This window comes from Neolamprologus multifasciatus, chromosome 18 (genome assembly GCF_963576455.1).
Source record: "Neolamprologus multifasciatus chromosome 18, fNeoMul1.2, whole genome shotgun sequence".
NCBI classification, from domain to species: domain Eukaryota; kingdom Metazoa; phylum Chordata; class Actinopteri; order Cichliformes; family Cichlidae; genus Neolamprologus; species Neolamprologus multifasciatus.
Window position 1 is genome coordinate 4,261,308 of NC_140456.1, and position 19,960 is coordinate 4,281,267.

Consider the following 19,960-nt stretch of genomic DNA (forward strand, 5'->3'; position numbering starts at 1 on the left):
TGTGTCATATCTGACCTCTAAGCATCATTTTAACTGTCACAACTGGTGAAGATGGAGCTGAACTGACCAGCAGCATGTATAGTTAGATTTTTACTGGTTAGCAAATGTTCACAGATGAATATCAGCGGCTGTGAGATTTTTAATGGGAGTGAAAAAAATGTTACAGTTTCTGGAAACTTGACTTTGTTTGAGTTTCTAAAAATTCATTTACATCTGAAGTGGCGCTGAGCAACAGCTGCTTTTTGTGAGAGGGGAAAACAAGTTGTTGTTGTTTTTATTTAAAACTTAACCTGAAGGTTGTGCCACAATTTCAGCTGCAAGAAGTGCAAAACAGCACATAAGTAGAAAAAATGATTATTGATTAAAGTCCCTGAAAGTATAAAGGACAGTTTTACATGTACTTGGATACTTTCAGCTACTCTGCGTGACTTTTGTACCCTGCTGCTCCCTGTTAATGATCAAACTCTGACTGACAGTAAACTGTTGACTCTCGTTCTGTCACGTTGTTGATCAGTGACGTCTTGTTTTCAGATGTCTGCCTTTAACTTTTTGGTTTTGTTTACTGAGTAATATACCAGGTGTTGAAGCTCTGATGGTTTTTCAGAGAGTAACAACTTTTATTGCAGAGAACATTTTAAAACTCAACATAAACTTAAAATGAATTATATGTAACACATTATTGGCTACTTTAACTGTGTTTTTAGGATCTCTATCTTCCTGTATTATCTGTACTTGAAGGACTGTGTATAAAGGACTTTGACTCTGTGATCAACCGTGGATGTGAAAGCCTTCAATTTCAGTCCCAAAGTCAGAAATTGTTTAATTCCAATGAAATATACATTTTATAAGTTGAGTCTTTTTTGTGCTATGCAACACAGTGCATGTACATATGTGTACAATTAGTGAAGTCATCAGTCCTCTGTCACTGTGTTTAGAACGACTGTTTTCTTTTCTAAATCATAGAGATGTTTCCTGATGCTGTGTGATGGCTGTGACTGACTGTGAGGATGGAAACAAACAGAAACACTGAGAGAGTTTCTTGGTCAGTATATAAACAAACATATGGCAGATGAGACTGCTACATACATTTTTAATATGTGTTGTCATTTTTCAGTTGCGTTGTCCATTGTGATGACCATCTCACGCAGGTCCAGAGAGCAGATGTTGCTGCGTTGCAGCAGCTTTTTGCAGATGTGTTCTCCCCCTGCCCGACCGTACAGCTCTCACAGAGCACCGTTTTATAACCCGCCCTGGTGTGACGCTGCGTTCACGGCCCTACTGGTTACCTGAACTTAAAAGACAAATTATTTAGAGAGAATTGGCTGAAATACTGATGCTGGGAGTAATAAAAGAGCCGCACAGTGAGTGGTATAGCCCCATAGTTCTTGTAAGTGAAGACAGATGGGTCTGTTTGTTTCTGTCAACTACCACAAGGTGAATGAGTGTGTCTCAGTTTGATGCTTACCCAATGCCCCGACTCAAGAAACTCCTGGAACGTTTAGGCACTGCTCGTTTTCTCAAGACACTGGATTTAACCGAGGGCTACTGACAGATGCCTTTGTCTCCAGAGTCTAAGGGAAAAAGATCTTTCTCCACTCTGAATGGTTTGTACCAATTTATCACACTTTTGCTTGGCTTGCTGGGAGCCTAAGCCACTTTCCAATGACTCATGGACTGGGTGCTGAGTCCACGCATCTTTTATCGAAGATGGGGTTTTTATTTTGCATGGTTTTATTGGCAATCCTGACAGTTGTTTGGTGTCATTGACACTCACAAACAATTACGTACTCACGGGAGTTTCTTTTGAAGCTTCTGTGGAACTGCCCATCTCTGGATTCTTTTTACCCTTCAGTGTTTTCCAGCCCTGGATCATCCTCTAATCACAGGAACACTTTGGAGGACTGAGGAAGCAAATATGATACAATCGTATTCCTTTGCCATCAATAATCCGGCTAATGTGCAGTCTCTGAGGAGTAAATTGGATGAACTGAATTTGAATGTCGCACATTTACGTGACTACAGGGACACATGTCTGATGGCATTCACAGAGACTTGGCTCAGGGATTCTGATCCTAATTTAGCAATTTGAATCAGCTGAGTTGGATCAAGAACACATCTAAAAGCTGTAGGACACCGGCACTCGAGGCCTGGAGTAGCCTACCCCTGCACTGAACCATAAACGTTGTTGCCATTGCACATTTTTGATGATAGAATTTGGACTGTTTCTTTGGGCTTTTGTGTGTGTGTGTGTTGTGTTTGCTTGTTTTGTGTTGTGTTGGCTTGTTTTGGTCTCTCTGTATGGACAGACTGCAAACCAGTTTCCCACTGGAGACAAAAAAGTTCCCATTGACTAATGCCTTAAAAGATGGATTGCATCTTGGTGCAGTGTTTCTGCAAGCTGAAGGTGAGCACTGGAAACTTATAGCCTACGCATCCAGATTCATGACAGAGAGTGAGTGTCATTTACACTCAAACTGAGAAGGAATGATTGGTATTTGGGTGCAGTTTGTCACGCTCTACTACTGTTGTGTTATTTTTTCTGCTCTTCTGTGCTCACTCAGTTTTAATGATGTATTAGCTGCCCTGGTGTATGATCGCCTGGCTTTGCTATCCATCCGATCCTCTATGATGCCTCACGATGTCTCGTCGTCCTCCGGCATTTTCCACCCTCCTCCATTAGCCGGATCCTCGTCGGGCGATTTCGGTGGTTCCTCTAGACCACGGAGAAGGAGAGGGAGAAGAGGAGGTATTCAGGTAAAGCTCAGGCTTTACTGGCGGCGGGGTTTCGCTGGTAAGCGACGTCGAGCGTGCGTTGTCTCCTGTGTTCAGAAAAGCTCCATGGAGGGGGACTTGTTTTCCACAGCCTTGTTTGGATACGCTGGGCCCGGCTCTTTGAGACCGTGCCACCTTAGGAGGGTTTATCCAGACTCTTCTTCTGGCATTTTCTTCCCTCGGTGAGTTGATTCTAGGAGCGTGACGGCTCGAACCCTGTGTATTTATGTCCCTTAACTCGAGCCTCTGCAAATAATGAGGCTTCTAGCTCACTGAATATGGCGCTTTTTAACGCTCGATCTCTGTCTAATAAATCATTCTTGTTGAATGGTTTTATATTATCTAAAAAACTGGATTTTTTATTCCTGACTGAGACCTGGCAGCGGGATGTAGACTACTCGTCACTTGTTGAACTCTGCCCGGATGGCTATACTTTTATTACCCGGCCTCGGTTATCTGGTTGGGGTGGTGGGCTTGCCGTGGCTTTCCAGGACCGTTTCTCCTGCCGCTCCGTTAAAATTGGACATTTTCTTTCGTTTGAGCTGCAGCTGCTTAAAATTGGTAACAAGGATCCTTTCTACTGTGCTGTGGTGTATCGTCGACCTAATAGGTTCTAATAGATCTAACAGGTTATTTTTATCAGAGCTCAGTGACTTCTTATCTGCTACTATGAAGCTGTCTCGGGTGCTCATAGTTGGGGACTTTAACATACACGTTGATGATGACTCCGACCCATTCGCCAGAGACTTTATGAACATTATGGATTCTTTTCATGTTGCTCAGCATGTGTCCGGTCCTACACACAGCAAAGGTCACACACTGGACCTTGTTTTTACTTTGGGTTTAATTTTAATTTCATTTGCTCTGAGAACATTTATATTTCTGATCATTATTGTTTTTAACTTTTAATGAGCCTTTGTCCCCCGTTAGACGGATGGTTAGCTCTCGCATCTTAAACTCCTCCACAGCGGAGAAATTTGTGGATGCTTTTAACTTACAGCTATCTCCTCAAAATGGTTTTGATTTCTCAACCAGTCTTTTTAATAATTGTTGCCTTTCTATTTTAGATGAAATTTGTTCGGTTTAAGACGAGTGTTTCTGCCTCCAAATCTCCTCCTTGGCCAAATGACAGTATTCATTGTCTAAAACGTGATTGTCGTAAAGCGGAGCACAGGTGGAGGAAAACTCATCTAAATGTTCAACTCCTCTATCTAAAGGACCTTTTAGCTTCTTTTAATAATGCGATCAGAGATGCGAGAGCTGCCCATTTCTCACACTTGGTTACAAAGAGCAGAGGCAATCCTAAGGTGCTGTTCAACACCATTAGTGACATTGTTTAGTGAAATTAGTGAAATTTTCTTTCTTTTCTGCTTGCAAAAATTCATAACGTGAGAATGAATTTGATATTCAGTTGTACGTTTCTTTGAAGCCCCAGGATTTATCTAAGCTTCAGCGTCTGAATAATTGCTTAGATTCGATCAAACGTTGGATGGCTGCAAATTTCCTCCAACTCAACGAGGGCAAAACCGAAGTCCTCGTATGCGCCCCTGATAGATTTTTATGGCAGATACTGAAAGCCCTTGGTCCTCTCTCACTCTATGTTAAATCCTCTATCAGGAATTTCGGTGTCACTTTTGCCTCGACTCTCACATTGGATGGGCACGTGAAATCTCTGGTTCGGTCTTGTTTTTATCACTTAAGAAATGTGGCTAAGCTAAGCCCGATTTTATCTCGCTCTGAACTGCAGATTGCTATACATGCATGCAAAACGCTGCAGCTAGGCTTTTGACAAAATCCTCCAAGTACTCACATGTGACACCGTTGTTATCTCAGCTTCCTGTTGAATTTAGAGTCCATTTGAAGATCCTGGTCTTGACTTACAGAGCTGTGCACGGACTGGCACCAGCCTACATCTCTGATCTGCTACAGCCCGATGTCCCCAGCAGGTCCCTGAGGTCATCTGATCAGGGCTTACTTGCTATAAAACAGACTAAGATGAGAACTAAGGGTGACAGAGCTTTTGCCACTGTGGCCCCGAGACTGTGGACCTCTCTCCCCCAAACATTAAGAACTGTGGACTCAGTAGCTGTTTTTAAAAAACAACTCAAAACTCACCTTTTTAAAACTGCTTTTGGTTCATTTTTTGCCTGTTTTATTTAGTCGTTTTTAAATCTTTTTATGACTTGTAATCTTATGTGCAGCACTTTGTGATTCTGTCATGAAAGATGCTATATAAATTATTTATTTATTTATTTTTGGCTTAGAGAGGTTCCACAGCTTTGTATGTGGCTTACCCTCTTTCACTGCAGAAACAGATCATTGCCCACTAGTATCTATCATCAAGAAGAACCTGAATGAAATGACGCCAAGAATTTAGCGTCTGATAATGAGAATGCAGAGATGTGACTTTCAGCTAGTTTACACGCCAGGAAAGCTCCTGATAATTGCAGATGCACTCTTACGAGCACCCACAGGGGGCATGGTGAGCACAACAGAAGAAGACATTCAGACTCACATAAACATGGTCTCTGCCAAACTTCCTGTGCCAGACATGAAATCTAAGCAAATAACTGACGAGACTGCACAAGACACAGAACTGCAACATGTTATGGAAAGCATGTCAAATGGATGTTTGTTGGCTCGTGTCCACTCTTCTACCATATTAGAGGAGAACTGAGTGTAGTCAATGGACTGCTATTGAAGCAGGACAAAATCGTCATTCCACAGACAACGAGGCAAGAGATGCTTACCAGAATACATGAAGGCCATCTCGCAATTGAGAAATGCAAAAGAAGGGCAAGAGAGACAGTCTTTTGGGCTGGAATGAACAGAGAGATAAAGAATATAATAAGAAGGTGTGAGACATGTCAGAAGTAACACAATAAACAGACCAAAGGATCTATGGTTGTTGATGAAACACCAACAGCGCCAGGATGGATTTGTTTCATGTTAAAAACAACTAAATTTACAATATTTACAATGAACTTTTGACCTACTCAAAATTGTAAAAATATAAATAAATAAGACTATAAATAACCTTTCTGAGAATGTCCAAACACCAAGTGCAGCTATCAAACTTTAAGTAGGTTGCAGTTTTTACTGAAAGTTGTAAATCAAACAAACCCTGTTAGTGCCTCCCTTCACAGATGTGTCTGTATCAGGATGGGTCTAAACAACATGGTGTAAATGCAGTTGCTGGTGAGCCTCGTTTCCTGTAGGAGGTGAGACGCAGAGAAATGGACCTTCCCTGTCGAGCTCTGGGAGAGAAACTCCTGCTCATCCCCTCACTTGGCGCTTCCCCGTTAACCCACTAGATGGCAGGTTTGCCATTAGAAGATCAGGAATAGACCCATTCATTGAAACGTTGATCCCATTACTTACAGAACAAATGACTCTGACCTGTCATATAACAAACTTATAAAAAACATGCCTCAGAAATACCCGTGAGACAGAATACGTACTATCAGACACTTGCATGGAGAAACCTTATGAATACCAGCGCTCACACACTCACGTGTGCACGCAGGTACTTACAGACTCACACTATCTTGGGTGGCTGCTGCCTCAACATATCAAGCATTATCGATTTTGTGTACTGCTTAAAAAGATTCAGCATTTATTATTTACTGTTACCTATGCATATGTTGGATGTTGCTCTAATTTCGCTACTGTGTTGTTTTCTTTTTGTTTGTTGTTTTGTTTTTCTTTCCTTCAGCAGGTGATGAAGCAGATTTTCATTGTCTTTTCTCTCCATCTCTTTCCTCCTTTTTCTTTCCCTCTCCTTCTGTTAACTTTCTTCCTAACTTTTCTTCTTGTTTTCTTTCCCGTCCCCAAGTCCAGTCTGGCCTGATTACAATCATTTAGAATAAAAATAACTAATAACAAACAAACTATGACAATCAAGTGGACCAGTGTAGCAAAAGGCCCACTTGGGAAAGTAAATCTGTTGGGCATTTTTCTTGGCCTTCAGACAATAATTCTGATTGCTACAGTGCCAGACAGGGGGGAAAAAAAAGTATTGATCATTTTGTGTTAACGTGAACCCAGATGCAGACACAATGTGAAGCACTCTCTTGAATTTCACAAACTTTATTTGCAAACAGGAAATACTTGATCTGTGGCAAACAGGTAATCAACAATGAGACAGACTAGGGGAACGAGGGAGTTGCAGGGCGAAGGCACTGTGACACTGTAACCCTCTACAAAATGCCATGTTTAGATAAGTTAGTGAAACAAACTGATCAGCCGTCTTATCCTGTGTTGTGATACAAAATACATCCTCTGTAATCCACAAGGGTGTAACCATTGTTATCCTTGAATCTGTGCATTGTCAGCCAAGATTGTTTGTTTGTTTTTCCTTTTGACCAGATGCAACTGGTTTCCTGTGCTAACAACGTGTGGTGCTGTGGTAAAGAATAGAGAAGGCACACAGATTGAGCTGCTGTTATCTTCACAGGAAGGTTTGTTCTTCACAATAGTGTCTTTGAACAGCTTCAGGAATCATTACATTCAGTGCAAAGGAAAGACCTTCTGCTTCAGTCCCATTTACAATACATGGCCACAGTTTCCTTTGCTAGAGTCTATATAAATCTCTCAGCACAACTCTGACAAAACATGCTGCTTGAGTCCATTCAAAATATTACAACTACAATATCTAACATTAAACTTTATCATATATAAAAATATAGCATTCTTTATAAAGACACACAAAACACACTTGTGCTCCCTGTACTTCCTTTTTAAATACATTTATAAAGCATATTAAATGAATCTGTTTTTAATCATTTTAATACTTGTTAAGCACTAAATTATTTATGTGACGTGTTTCTAATGTACTGACAATGTAACTTCTTTTTTATGGTTTCAATTCTTACAAAAACAATGGTTTTGGTATAAAACAAACACAGTCTCTGTGTGGTTTAGGTTAACTGCCACACACACACACACACACACACACACACACACACACACACACACACACACACACACACAAACCCTATTCCACATTAGCCACTAAGCTAGCATTAGCATCACCTGCAGCTTTAACTCACAATTTTCCAAATAAACAACATTTTTCTATTTGTAAGGGGTGCAGTGGACATTTATTTTAATGCATATTTACTAACCTGTGGTAAAGAATAGAAAAGACATGAACGTTAAACTAGAGTTAGCTTCACAACAGGAAGGTTTATTCTTCCTCTGTGCCCCAAAACACTGCTCGATACCACCAGTGCGCTGTGTGCCCTCTAGTGTTCGCATGTGTAATAGCATTACCTCAAACTGCCATAATTCAACAAGAATGTTTAAATGACAGGTTAACAAATACAAACATAATGAAAAATTTCTTAAAGGTGACTGTTTTTCTCTGATTATTTTCAATATTGTATTTTGAAAGAAGCTATTTTAAACTCTTTACATGTTCATCTGGCAAAAGAAAAATTATTTTCTTATAACTAAAATAGATCGTGAAATACGCTTTCATTAACTCATCTATATAAAACATTTTGTTGAGGGTACAGAAGCCGTGGTAGTTTATCTTGAAAAAAACAACTGTAATCTCCATATATTTCAACTATTTCCTGGAAAAAAAATTTAACTTTAACCTCAAAATAAGTAGTTTTATCTTAAGGAGGCTCTAATAATTTGTAATAAACAGACCACACCTGGCTCTTGTCAAAATATAAAGTGTGATTTATTTTTATTCATCACAGCATCCTAAACTTTGCTGAACTTTTTGAAATATAAAATGAACTCACTGAGTGTTGACTGTCACATTTCAAAGCACCAAGTAAAGATAAACTATTAAACTTTAACTGGGTCAGACTTGTTACTGCATGTTGTAACCAAACATACCACACCCTGCATCATGTGATTGGCTCTTGGTCGCTCTGTAAGAATATTTCTTTAGCGCCTCCCTTCACAGATGTGTCTGTATCAGGATGGGTCTAAACAACATGGTGTAAATGCAGTTGCTGGTGAGCCTCATTTCCTGTAGGAGGTGAAAAAGAGCAGAGATCTGTTTCCCTTCAGAGCCCAGAGGTTGTTTCTGTTCAGAGGAAGTGAAACTGTCTGACAGTCACTGAGAGACGGTGAAACGGCACAGCACATGAATCAAATGGATCAAACAAAAATCTGCTGTTCAGTCTGTTTGGATCTACTGAAGGATCCGGTGACTATTCCCTGTGGACACAGCTACTGCATGAACTGTATTAAAAGCTTCTGGGATGAAGAGGAAAAGAAGAAAATCTACAGCTGCCCTCAGTGCCGACAGACTTTTACAGCGAGGCCTGTCCTGGAGAAAAACACCATGTTAGCAGATTTAGTGGAGGAGCTGAAGAAGACTGGACTCCAAGCTGCTCCTGCTGATCACTGCTATGCTGGACCTGAAGATGTGGCCTGTGATGTCTGCTCTGGCATCAAGCTAAAAGCTGTGAAATCCTGTCTGGTGTGTTTGGTCTCTTACTGTGAGAAACACCTTCAGCCTCATTATGATGTGGTTCAATTAAAGAAACACAAGCTGGTGGAGCCCTCCAAGAAGCTCCAGGAGAACATCTGCTCTCGTCATGATGAGGTGATGAAGATGTTCTGCCGTACTGATCAGCAGAGTATCTGTTATCTCTGCTCTGTGGATGAACATAAAGGCCACGACACAGTCTCAGCTGCAGCAGAAAGGACTGAGAGGCAGAGAGAGCTGGAGGTGAGTCGACAAAACATCCAGCAGAGAATCCAGGACAGAGAGAAAGATGTGAAGCTGCTTCAACAGGAGGTGGAGGCCATCAATCAGTCTGCTGATCAAACAGTGGAGCACAGTGAGAAGATCTTCACTGAGCTGATCCATCTCATCCAGAAAAGAAGCTCTGATGTGAAGCAGCAGATCAGATCCCAGCAGGAAACTGAAGTGAGTCGAGTCAAAGAGCTTCAGGAGAAGCTGGAGCAGGAGATCACTGAGCTGAAGAGGAAAGATGCTGAGCTGAAGCAGCTCTCACACACAGAGGATCACATCCAGTTTCTACACAACTACCCCTCACTGTCAGCACTCAGTGAGTCTACAGACTCATCCAGCATCAATATCCGTCCTCTGAGCTACTTTGAGGATGTGACAGCAGCTGTGTCAGAGGTCAGAGATAAACTACAGGACATTCTGAGAGAGGAATGGACAAACATCTCACTGACAGTCACTGAAGTGGATGTTTTACTGTCAGATCCACCAGAGCCAAAGACCAGAGCTGGATTCTTAAAATATTCATGTGAAATCACACTGGATCCAAACACAGCAAACAAACAGCTGTTATTATCAGAGGGGAACAGAAAAGTAACAGTAATGAAAGAACAACAGTCTTATTCTGATCATCCAAACAGATTCACTGACTGGTGTCAGGTCCTGAGTAGAGAGAGTCTGACTGGACGTTGTTACTGGGAGGTGGAGTGGAGAGGGGAGGAGTTCGAGTAGCAGTCGCATACAAGAATATCAGCAGAAAAGGATCGGGTAATGAATGTGGATTTGGATATAATGACAAATCTTGGTCATTAGATTGTAACAACAACATTTATACATTTCGGTACAACAGCATCCAAACTCGTGTCTCAGGTCCTCGTTCCTCCAGAGTAGGAGTGTACCTGGATCACAGAGCAGGTATTTTGTCCTTCTACAGCGTCTCTGAAACCATGACTCTCCTCCACAGAGTCCAGACCACATTCACTCAGCCGCTCTATGCTGGACTGTTGGTTTACTATAAATATGGAGGCACAGCTGAGTTGATGAAAGTGAAATAGACTGAAGTCTTTCATATTGTGGGTTTAAATCTGTATTTTAGTTTCATTTTATTTTCTCTCCATCATTTCTGCACAGAGATCAGCTGTCAGTCAAACATTATGGGTGGTACCTCCACATCTTCTAGTTGTTCTCTTGATGTTTCTGAGTTTTTAAAGGAGATCTTTCCTGTGACTGTTTATGGAGGCTATCACTGCTCATCATCATTTTGATTTACTAAAATATTTCTCCACATGAAAATGTAAACTTCTCTATCCTCTAAATGTTTCTGGAATATTTGTATTGAAAAATGTCGACATTTCTCTTCATGAGTATGGCAGACCATGTGTGTGTGTTTGTGTTTGTTTTTGTCAAAATCATCAAACAAATGAGGAAAAAACTGTGATTTTAATGAATGAATTCATATATTGTGTTGATGTTTTATTGTGTGAATAAACTGGAAGGTTTGACTATAAATCAAACTTTGAACAAAGTCTTTTCTTCTGTCTTCATTCCAGGATCTCACTCAAATCTGATGCAGAAAATATGAAACTAATCTGAGAGAATAACTGAAGCAGTTTTCCTCCTGAAGCATCACAAAGTTCAGAGTTCATGTTTAGAGCAGAAGATTCAGCAGTCGCTCTGTGACCTTTCAACTTTCTTCACTAAAACAGCTTCATTACAGAGAAACAAGTCACATTTTCTTCATGTTCTTAAGTCCTTTCAGATGTTTGTAATGGTCCTTGAATGCAGCATCAGTGTTACAGGTTGTGACTCCTGTGAACAAACTGACACAGTGTGATATTACACATATTTAAATCTGTCTTTACTGATGATGTTGAAGCTGCTGAAGGCTCAGTGAAGTTTTGTCTTCCTGCAGGTTAACAAGTGAAATCTGAAAGTGATGCACAACACAAGAGGGCGCCTTCATCCTGCTAACAGGGATGTAGAGGAGGTTAAAGCACCTCAGCTCAGTTTGTCCACATGTTTTACATTCTGCCATGTTTTTAGGCTGAATAAAGCCTTTATCATAAAGTGCATTGTGTCATAGATCATTTTGTGTTATAAAAATGATAAGAATTAAGAATTATTATAATATTAATATAGCACCAGGTTCAGTTACCTTTACATAAAAATTGATGGTAGAATTTTCCTTTAAGGAACAACTTTTTACTTTTTTACTTTAAGTACATTTCAATAAGGAGAGATCGTCAGAAAGAATGAAGATGATTTATTGATGAACAGAATGTACAAAGGTGTTTGGTGGTCTGTCTCTCTGCAGAACGGAGCTCCAGCTGTGAAGCAGATTAGAGCAGGACCCCCCAGAGCCTAGATGCTGGTGATGGAGATGAAGGTGACTTGAATGAAGCTCGAGTGATGAGAGGTGGAACTGGGCAGGAGGTGCTTTGCACAAAGGCGTCTATGAAGGAGAATGACAGATGCACAGTGAGATTTAAAGTACGCAGCATGAATGGTGATTGGCCTGGAGAAGGCCGGGAGAATGTGATTGGACCAGACCAGTGATGACACAAACAGCTTGACAGTGGAAGTGATAAAGCTTAGATTCAGCCGGCAGCACCTGGACAGATGTGAGACCATAGATCTTTCTTATTGAACTCACACAGAAGCTTTATTTCAGAGCCTGAACTTTTTTACTCTTAGTTGAGTAACACGAGTATCTGTACTTCTACTTAAATACAGAACGTCTGCACTTTTGCCACCTCTGCTTTTTGGTAGCTCCAGGAATGAGAACAGAAAAACAAACATTGACAAAAAGTGTAGTGGATTTATGAACTTTACATTTAACAGATCTCACAAAGAAGCTCAACACAACAGTCAGCTGTTACTGTCGGGTATGGAGGATTGAAGACAGCAGGTGACGTTGTAGCAGAAGAGAAGATTCACACTGATGGGCTTCATCCATCAGTGTGAATCTTCTGTTGCCTCGACTGTTGTTAACAGAAAGTGCAAATCAAAGTTACTATTCTGTTAAATATGGGAAATGTTACCAACTCTGTAGAGAATAATGGTGAGATGCAGTTGCACATCGTCATCATGAGAACTGATTCCTGAACCGCTCGTCCTGCATCATCTTCAATTATCAAGCTCTGTCAGCATGATCTCCATGATTCCTGGGATGTATTCCTCATAGACCACCCTCAGGTGTTTCTGCAGTGTGTTTAGCTTCTGACTCAATATACACCACAGACCTGAATCAGACCCTTTAGGTTACACACAACAGAGCAGGTCAGTCAGGAATCTTTCTGATTACTTTTTAAATGGCAGCACTGCCACAGAGAAGCTTTTAAAAACCTGAAGAATGCTGCTGAAACTAGAGGGTTTATATATCAATAAGATTAAGATTAATAAAGATTATGGCTCCTTACAGCCATCACATCAAAAAACTTATTTTTGGAGACAATGCCAACCATACCTTAAATTATCTTTAATGATTCTTAATGATAACACACTTACCTAAAACAAAGGTAATGTAAAGCATATCATCAAAGAGTAACTGCCACAGGAAAACATGACTGTCAGTGAAGACATCCATCTGTCTGCTGCTTCTACCATGGCACCATATTCAGCAGAGAAGACCACTTTGGTTTAGTCTCTCTAATTATGCGAGCTGGGACCACATCCTCACTTTAGGTTTGACAGCATTTCTAGTAGATAATGGCAGATGGCTTCAGCATGAACTGAGGCAGCGGTTTGAGGAAGGCCTCACATTATTAAACAACCCACAAACATAAAGCCCTGCTGCTGTCAAACTTTGTCATATAAACAAGTGCAGAGAACTGTGCTGAAATCTGGAGTGACAAAGCAAGGCAGGTACAATTACAAATACAGATATCAGTGTCACAGTAAAAAGCTTCATTTGAACATGAATTTAGTTGTGATGACGAGCTGAGACAAAAAGGTAATCACTTATTCCACTTCCTCACCCAAAGTGGAACCTGCTCCCATCTGGTTCCCCCTCTCCACCTGCTCTAAAACAGAATAAATGTAAAGCACCTGAATCAGCACATGAAACCTAGAATTGACTTAATGATGCTCACAGAAAAATATGTTTACCTCACAGATGTCTGTGCAGGTTCTCAGTCATCCAGCTCATGGTAGTCTAAGGAGCTGCTTAGGTTTACCTCACATGTGAGATCATGTGCCTTGGAGAGTATTATGGACAGGAAAGTTTCAGGTCCATGAGGTGAGCATATTCTGGATGTGCAGAGATCACCTTATGCAAGTAGAGCACAAACCTGCATGTGACTGCTGCCTGATGTTACCTCGTCCTTAAGTATTAAAGGATGGGCATAAACTTCCTGTCAGAAATGACTGAAGGTCCTGTGGGAAGTTTTCATCAATAAGTACAGTATATGTATAGTAGAGGTGGGAATCACCATACACCCCACGATACGATATTATTGTGATTTTTTTAAATATATTTTTGCAATATTTTGAGTATTGCAAAAGTATATTTTGTGATTTATCACATATTTGTTCTACTGCAGATTTTGTCCATAAAGGTAAACTTTATCAATATTCATTTTATCTAATAATAAAGTCTCACACTCAGTCTTTCTCTCATGTCAGTCAGTTTTATTGCTGACAAAGTAAACGGTTTGTATAACAGTCTAGTAACCAACTTAACTGAACGTAACTATCTGGTACAATTATAGCTTAAAACAAAATATAATTTTACATTAAATAAAAAAGTTTTAAATTTAAATAAAATAAAACATTTCTTAAATTAAAATAAGTAAACTATCCTGTTTGTTGCTGCCCTAAAAAGTTAAACACATTTGGACAGTGAAGCAATGTCAGCATTCTTGCTCAGAAAAAGGATCAACATGCTCTGAAGTCAGAGTGCTCCGTTTTGCTGTGACGATGTCTCCAGCGGTTGAGAAGACTCTTTCAGCTGAGACACTAGTACCTGGGATACAAAGGTATCTTTTTGCCAGCGTGGCCAGGAAAGGATAGACTTCCTCATGGGATTTCCACCAGCTTAGTGGGTCTTCTGTGAGTGCCAGTGACGTGACCTCCTGGTATCTTTTCACCTCCTCCTCAGCTGTGGCAGATAATGATTTTGGTGGGGCTCCAACATCACCATAAGTCTGACCAAGCAAGTCTGTTAACCCACAAGACTTCCTCATCTTGGCTGGTATGAGAGGGGGTCTGGGATTTTGTTCAGTCTCGTCTGGTTTCTCATGATGTTCATGAGCTTCTGGCTCACAGATGGGCTGCTGCCTCTTTTCTTCCTGTAGAAAACCCACACACATACAGAGAGAGGGAGAAAATAAATATTTTATATCTTTTAGTATGCAGTAATATGTTAGCAAATTATAATTAATGTATTTAATTGTTAAATAGAATATTACCAATATGACAAAAATATCACCGATCTACTAACATTGTAAGTAAGTTATTTAAATTATAACACCAGAATGTTTGCTTACCTGAAGGGTTATAGCCTCAGCAACCACTCTGGCATAGGTTTCCTATCTTTCCTCCAGTGACAGGAACGGCAGGGTTTTAAAGCGTGGGTCGAGCGCTGATGCTGTGTAGAGGGTGTTCCTCTCGACTGTGCTGACATATCTCTTCTTAAGATCTTGACTGATACTTTGCTTGACGTTTCTGACCAGCGCTGTGTCACCAATGTTGTCTTGGGTGTCGTGCAACAGCTGTGCTAGCAGCAGTGCTACGAGAGACAGAGTAGGATTCTTTATTTTAACATTTATCACTAATAATAACAATTTTAGGTTTTCTTGACATTATAAAGAATCCCCCTTAGTTGCTATTCATACTACACCAAAGTCATCAGGTGACAGTTAAACAATTAAAGTTCCTGTTTTTTTTCACTAAATTTGTAATTTATTTCTTTCTTTTTTTTTTATAGTGGAATCATTGAAAAATAGGAGATTATTTTTAAGTTAATGAAAGACTTTATATTTTATAATTACAGGACAGTCTGGGGAATCAACTAAAAGAACTTTTCTGTAATTTTACACATTAATCGTGCAGCTTCACATGTCCGGCCCACTTATGATCAAAGTTACCTGTAAGTGGCCCACAGTGTAAAATGAGTTTGTCTTATAGATTCTGTGACATGATTAGTAATACTCAGTAACATCCATCAACCTCGGGTTTCACTGGGCAAAAGGCAGCGTTCACCCTGCACAGGGTTAACACACAGTGACAGAATAGAATAGAAACAATAGAATAGAAAATATTTGACACAGAGCACTATGGTTACTGGTTTTGTCTCACCTTCCTTGACTGAAAATAGGAGGCCTGGTGCTCTGGCTCTGCAGGGATGACATGAAACATTGAACAGACTGCACCCCGGCAGCTTTGGAAACTCCTGTTTTGGATGGTTTGACACATGAAGAAGAAGCTTCTGCATGCATGGACACTGGAGGCACCAGCCTGAGGTTTGATAACACAAGACCATCATTCTGCCCTAGAAACAGGAAGATAATCTGAAGTTACCTTCAGGTGCTTTTAAGAGACTCTTCAAGTGGAATCTGAAAACTGAACTTTACAGAATACCTTTCATTGAAAAAGGTTAATGTCTGACTGTCATGCTCCTGGGAATTTGACCCAGGTTTTTGAGTTTGTTGGACATTTTATTCATTCTTCAGAATTATGAAATAGTTATGTTCAGGTTTTGAGAGCCTCTGAGTTTTGTTGCTTATGTTTCTAGGTTTTGGTTCTTGTTTCTGTTCATGTTTGTCCCCTTTTCATGTCTAGTCTGTATTTGTCTCATCTTTGTGTTGTCTTTAGTCTCTCCTGTTGTCGTCTCTCTGTCTCTCTATCATCTGTGTTTTGTCCTTTTGTCTCCAGGTCTGTTTATTCCCCAGTATCAAGCTTACATGTCTGAGTCTCAGTTTGCATCACTTGCTGCTTTATTTTGTTAGTTTTTTGTCTCCTATAGCTGAGCCACATTTAGTAATGCCAACATATTAAACAAACAATATTTGTCTCTTATATATGATACATCTATATATACACTGTCAAAGATACTTGTCTTTGAGTGAAGATTTAAGGTGATAGAAAATATAAATAAATGCAACTTGAATCTTTACTGAAGCTCAGTATTTGACACAGAGTTCAAACTCACTGCTGTAATAACTAATAATGATTAATATGATAACTATAATTATGCTGTCCTCGCCCTGAGTCTCTTAGTTTCACCAGATAGACAGCGAGATAACGATGCTCCAATAATCAGACTTATTTCCTTTTTGCGCTGATTTATTGAAGAATGGCCTCTGACCATTGCCTTCTCTTTGACCATCGTAAAACTGAAAGTACAAAATACTGTATTAGCTAACTAACATTGTAAACTAGCTTGTTACACTCTTACTGCAAGCTAACAAGATAAAACTTTCAAATGTATAAATTATCAAACCATTTTTACACAAAACAAAAGATAATAATTATTTTATCGACACTCATACTTACAGACATATCTTGTCCATGGCAACAACATTTTAAGGTCCGTATAAGATTAGAACAATAACATTACGGTATCACTTTCCGCCATCTTTTATTTCTTCTTCACGTTCTCATTTTTTCCCTTCCCAAAGTAACCGAACCCATATTACAAAGCAGCCACTAGAGGGAGCTCTAGGGCAGTTTACAACTATAATATCCCATTTAAGTTATAAAAGGCAGAACACTAATATTGGCCATATTATATTTACATTACCAAAGTGAAATGACTTTAGTCTCATGAACAACATTAGCTAATTGTTATTTACTAACTAATCTTAAATGACCGTTCAGTACAGAAATGAAGCCCAACAATCATGTTTTACAGTCCTGTGGTCTCAGCCTCAGATACTTATTAAATCACACAGAGCTTATGTAGAAACAAATGAACAAAATATGTTCTCCTTCATTTCTGTCAAACAAAGCTGTATGAAACGTTTCCAGCGGTTTGTATCATGGTTGCTAGGCAACCTGGGCAGCGCAACGGATTTCATCGTCCCATTTCACAAGCCTACAAGCCTCGCACTTCCGGCCTTAGCGGTCTTTGAGTACGCGGACCTTGAGGACCGTTAAGGCTGCGTACTTTAAGGCTGCAGAACCTGAATTGGGATACAGCCCTTGTCATGAGCTCACCCTTGCTGTGTGTCTTGTCTGTGTTGTAGTCTAGCTTCCTAGTGAAGTTCTTTGTACTATGGTTGCCTGCAAGTCCCGCAATAAAGCTGCCTTTTAGGTTCACTTCTGCATCTGAGTATCTGCATATTGGGTTTATGCCTCTGTCTGCTGCACAGCACATCATGACCAAGACAGGGTTAAATTATTGAAGCTGTTCCCTGCTGTTGGTGGAGGTTTTGTCCACAATATGGAGTTACTGAAGGTCACAAAACATACTTTCATAAAACAAAAACATGTAAAATTAGATTAAATATTTCACTGACACTTGAGAGTAGCAATACACCTTAAAAGTGTCGATTCACTTTTAGACACTGATTAACAGAAGAGACGTGTAAAGACTTTTGGGAGATTTTTGAGAAATGAGAATTTGTGAAACCTGTTTGCTATGGGGAATGTTTCTCAGGTGGTGAAATTGGATGAATATTTGGCTTTGCCCTCAGAAACAGTTTTATTGCCAAAAAATGTTTAACTTACCAAAGAATTTCTCCTGAGTTTTCTATTGAAATATATAAAATAGGAGAATTTGCAAAATAACAGAAAAATGTTCAAGTTCAATGTGAAAACAAAAATGTCAAAGTGAAAAAAACGCAGTTCTCTGTCCTTGCAGTGAGTTTCCATCTTTAGCAAACTGTTATTAATCTGTATTTAAGTTCATTTTGTCTGAGGATCTCCTCACCATGAAATAATCCTTCGATCAGGAGCTGTGTCTCAGGTCGGACTAGAGGTTTGTTTTGATGCCGTTTTATTACTTACAAACTAATATCGCCATCTGGTGGTTATACAGTTTATGACAAAAGTTCATGCTTGTCCCCATTTAAAGACTGCTTCCAAAAGAGGACTGAACCAAGGGCGTAGATTTGGTTTTGGCATTGGTGGGGACGGATGATTCAACCATCGAACCCTGCCTTGTTTCTTTTTTTTTTTTTTTTCTTTCTTTTTGTCTTTGCTCCTTAATAAAAAAAAAGGAGAAATATACTTGCCTACATATGCTATTCTACATGCTTTTAAACCACTTAAAATTACAATTCATAGTTTTATATGTGAATTAGATAATGTTAAATTACTATTAAACAAATGACTGACTAAGTATTTTAGACTTTAGTTTACTTCAGTCATGATCCATATAAATCAGGTATCATACAAACATAAAAATAGCTTCAAATACAGTCATGACAATAAAAGAAAATGACTTTAAGAAATTAACAACATTAGTTCAGTTATAGTACACCAACATCTCTGATACATTAGCACTAAGGGAACACTGAATAACCTGGTGGGTTTTGTCCATAAAACTACTCGTCTAAGATGACCACAAAGTAAAAGATCTCTCAGCAAAATTATGCAACATTTTAGGCACTATTGCCCCGATCAAATCAGTGAGCTGGGATGTTTTATTCTAAACATGAACTACTGTTACAGCAACAGACATGGACTACTGGTGACCCACACAACAACTCAATGTCCACTATGTGAAGGAGCCAAACACATGCCTGCTCCTCTCGTTAACTGAGATAAACTGCTGGCATATTTGTTTTACATCTATACTGTCCAGTCTCTCCTGGTGGACACACAGCAGCATTGTTTAATCTCATTTGAGTCATTGTTGACCTTAGCCATCTTTTTAGTCTTCTGAGAGCACTGAAGCTTCTTTCAGCCTCAGTACATGAGTTTTATCCTCAGATTAAAATTATTATTCTGTGCTTGATGTGCCTCACCTTTGGCTCTTCCCCTCTGACTGCACTAGGACATATAGCCACCTGATAAAATAACACATGGATTCGTGCCATATAAAAAGTGAGACGTGTCAATTCAGATTCTTTGTCAAATATACACTAATGAATCAATTTACATCAGCAGCCTAACAATTGTCATGATAATAAATACTAGTTAATCTATAGCACCAAATCATCAGTCAGTCACCTGTGACCTCACCTCTTCACCTCTGTCTGAGCTACAACATGGCAGAGCTGCCTCTGTCACCTGATAAATAACAGTGAGACATTCAACATACATGCAGTCACACATGTGCTTCAAATACAGTCATGAACCATCAAGTCATCATCCAATTTCACCTGTGATCTTGTGTCACCATTACTTTCTATCACCTGACAAATAGGACATACATGACAATAAGAATAAAATGTGGAGCTGCTTCAGTGTTTCTGTCAATTTGTGCAGATCTTGACTCGTCAGTAATGTTTGTAGTGTGAGTGCATTTTTACAACAATTTGTGCAAACTGCACTACAAGGTGGAATATTTGCAAAATCCTGACT

The 19,960-nt window shown here is 39.6% G+C and overlaps 1 long non-coding RNA gene and 1 pseudogene across 2 annotated transcripts in view; one reads left to right on the plus strand and one right to left on the minus strand.

Moving 5' to 3' along the window:
• Positions 1–17,500, minus strand: part of LOC146497089 (uncharacterized) — a 38,348-nt gene extending 20,848 nt beyond the window's left edge. Inside the window, exons 1-4 of one of the 2 annotated variants that reach the window (XR_014870779.1) lie at positions 16,985–17,498; positions 15,788–15,980; positions 14,977–15,218; positions 14,546–14,778 (exon numbers count right to left, since the gene is read on the minus strand). This is a non-coding gene — a long non-coding RNA (uncharacterized LOC146497089). Of the gene's footprint in view, positions 1–14,545; positions 14,779–14,930; positions 15,219–15,787; positions 15,981–16,984 lie in introns of those variants that run through there. The other variant, XR_014870778.1, reaches the window with a different exon arrangement.
• LOC146497092 (tripartite motif-containing protein 16-like) lies at positions 8,481–11,015 on the plus strand (annotated as a pseudogene).
• Positions 17,501–19,960: the final 2,460 nt, after the last annotated feature.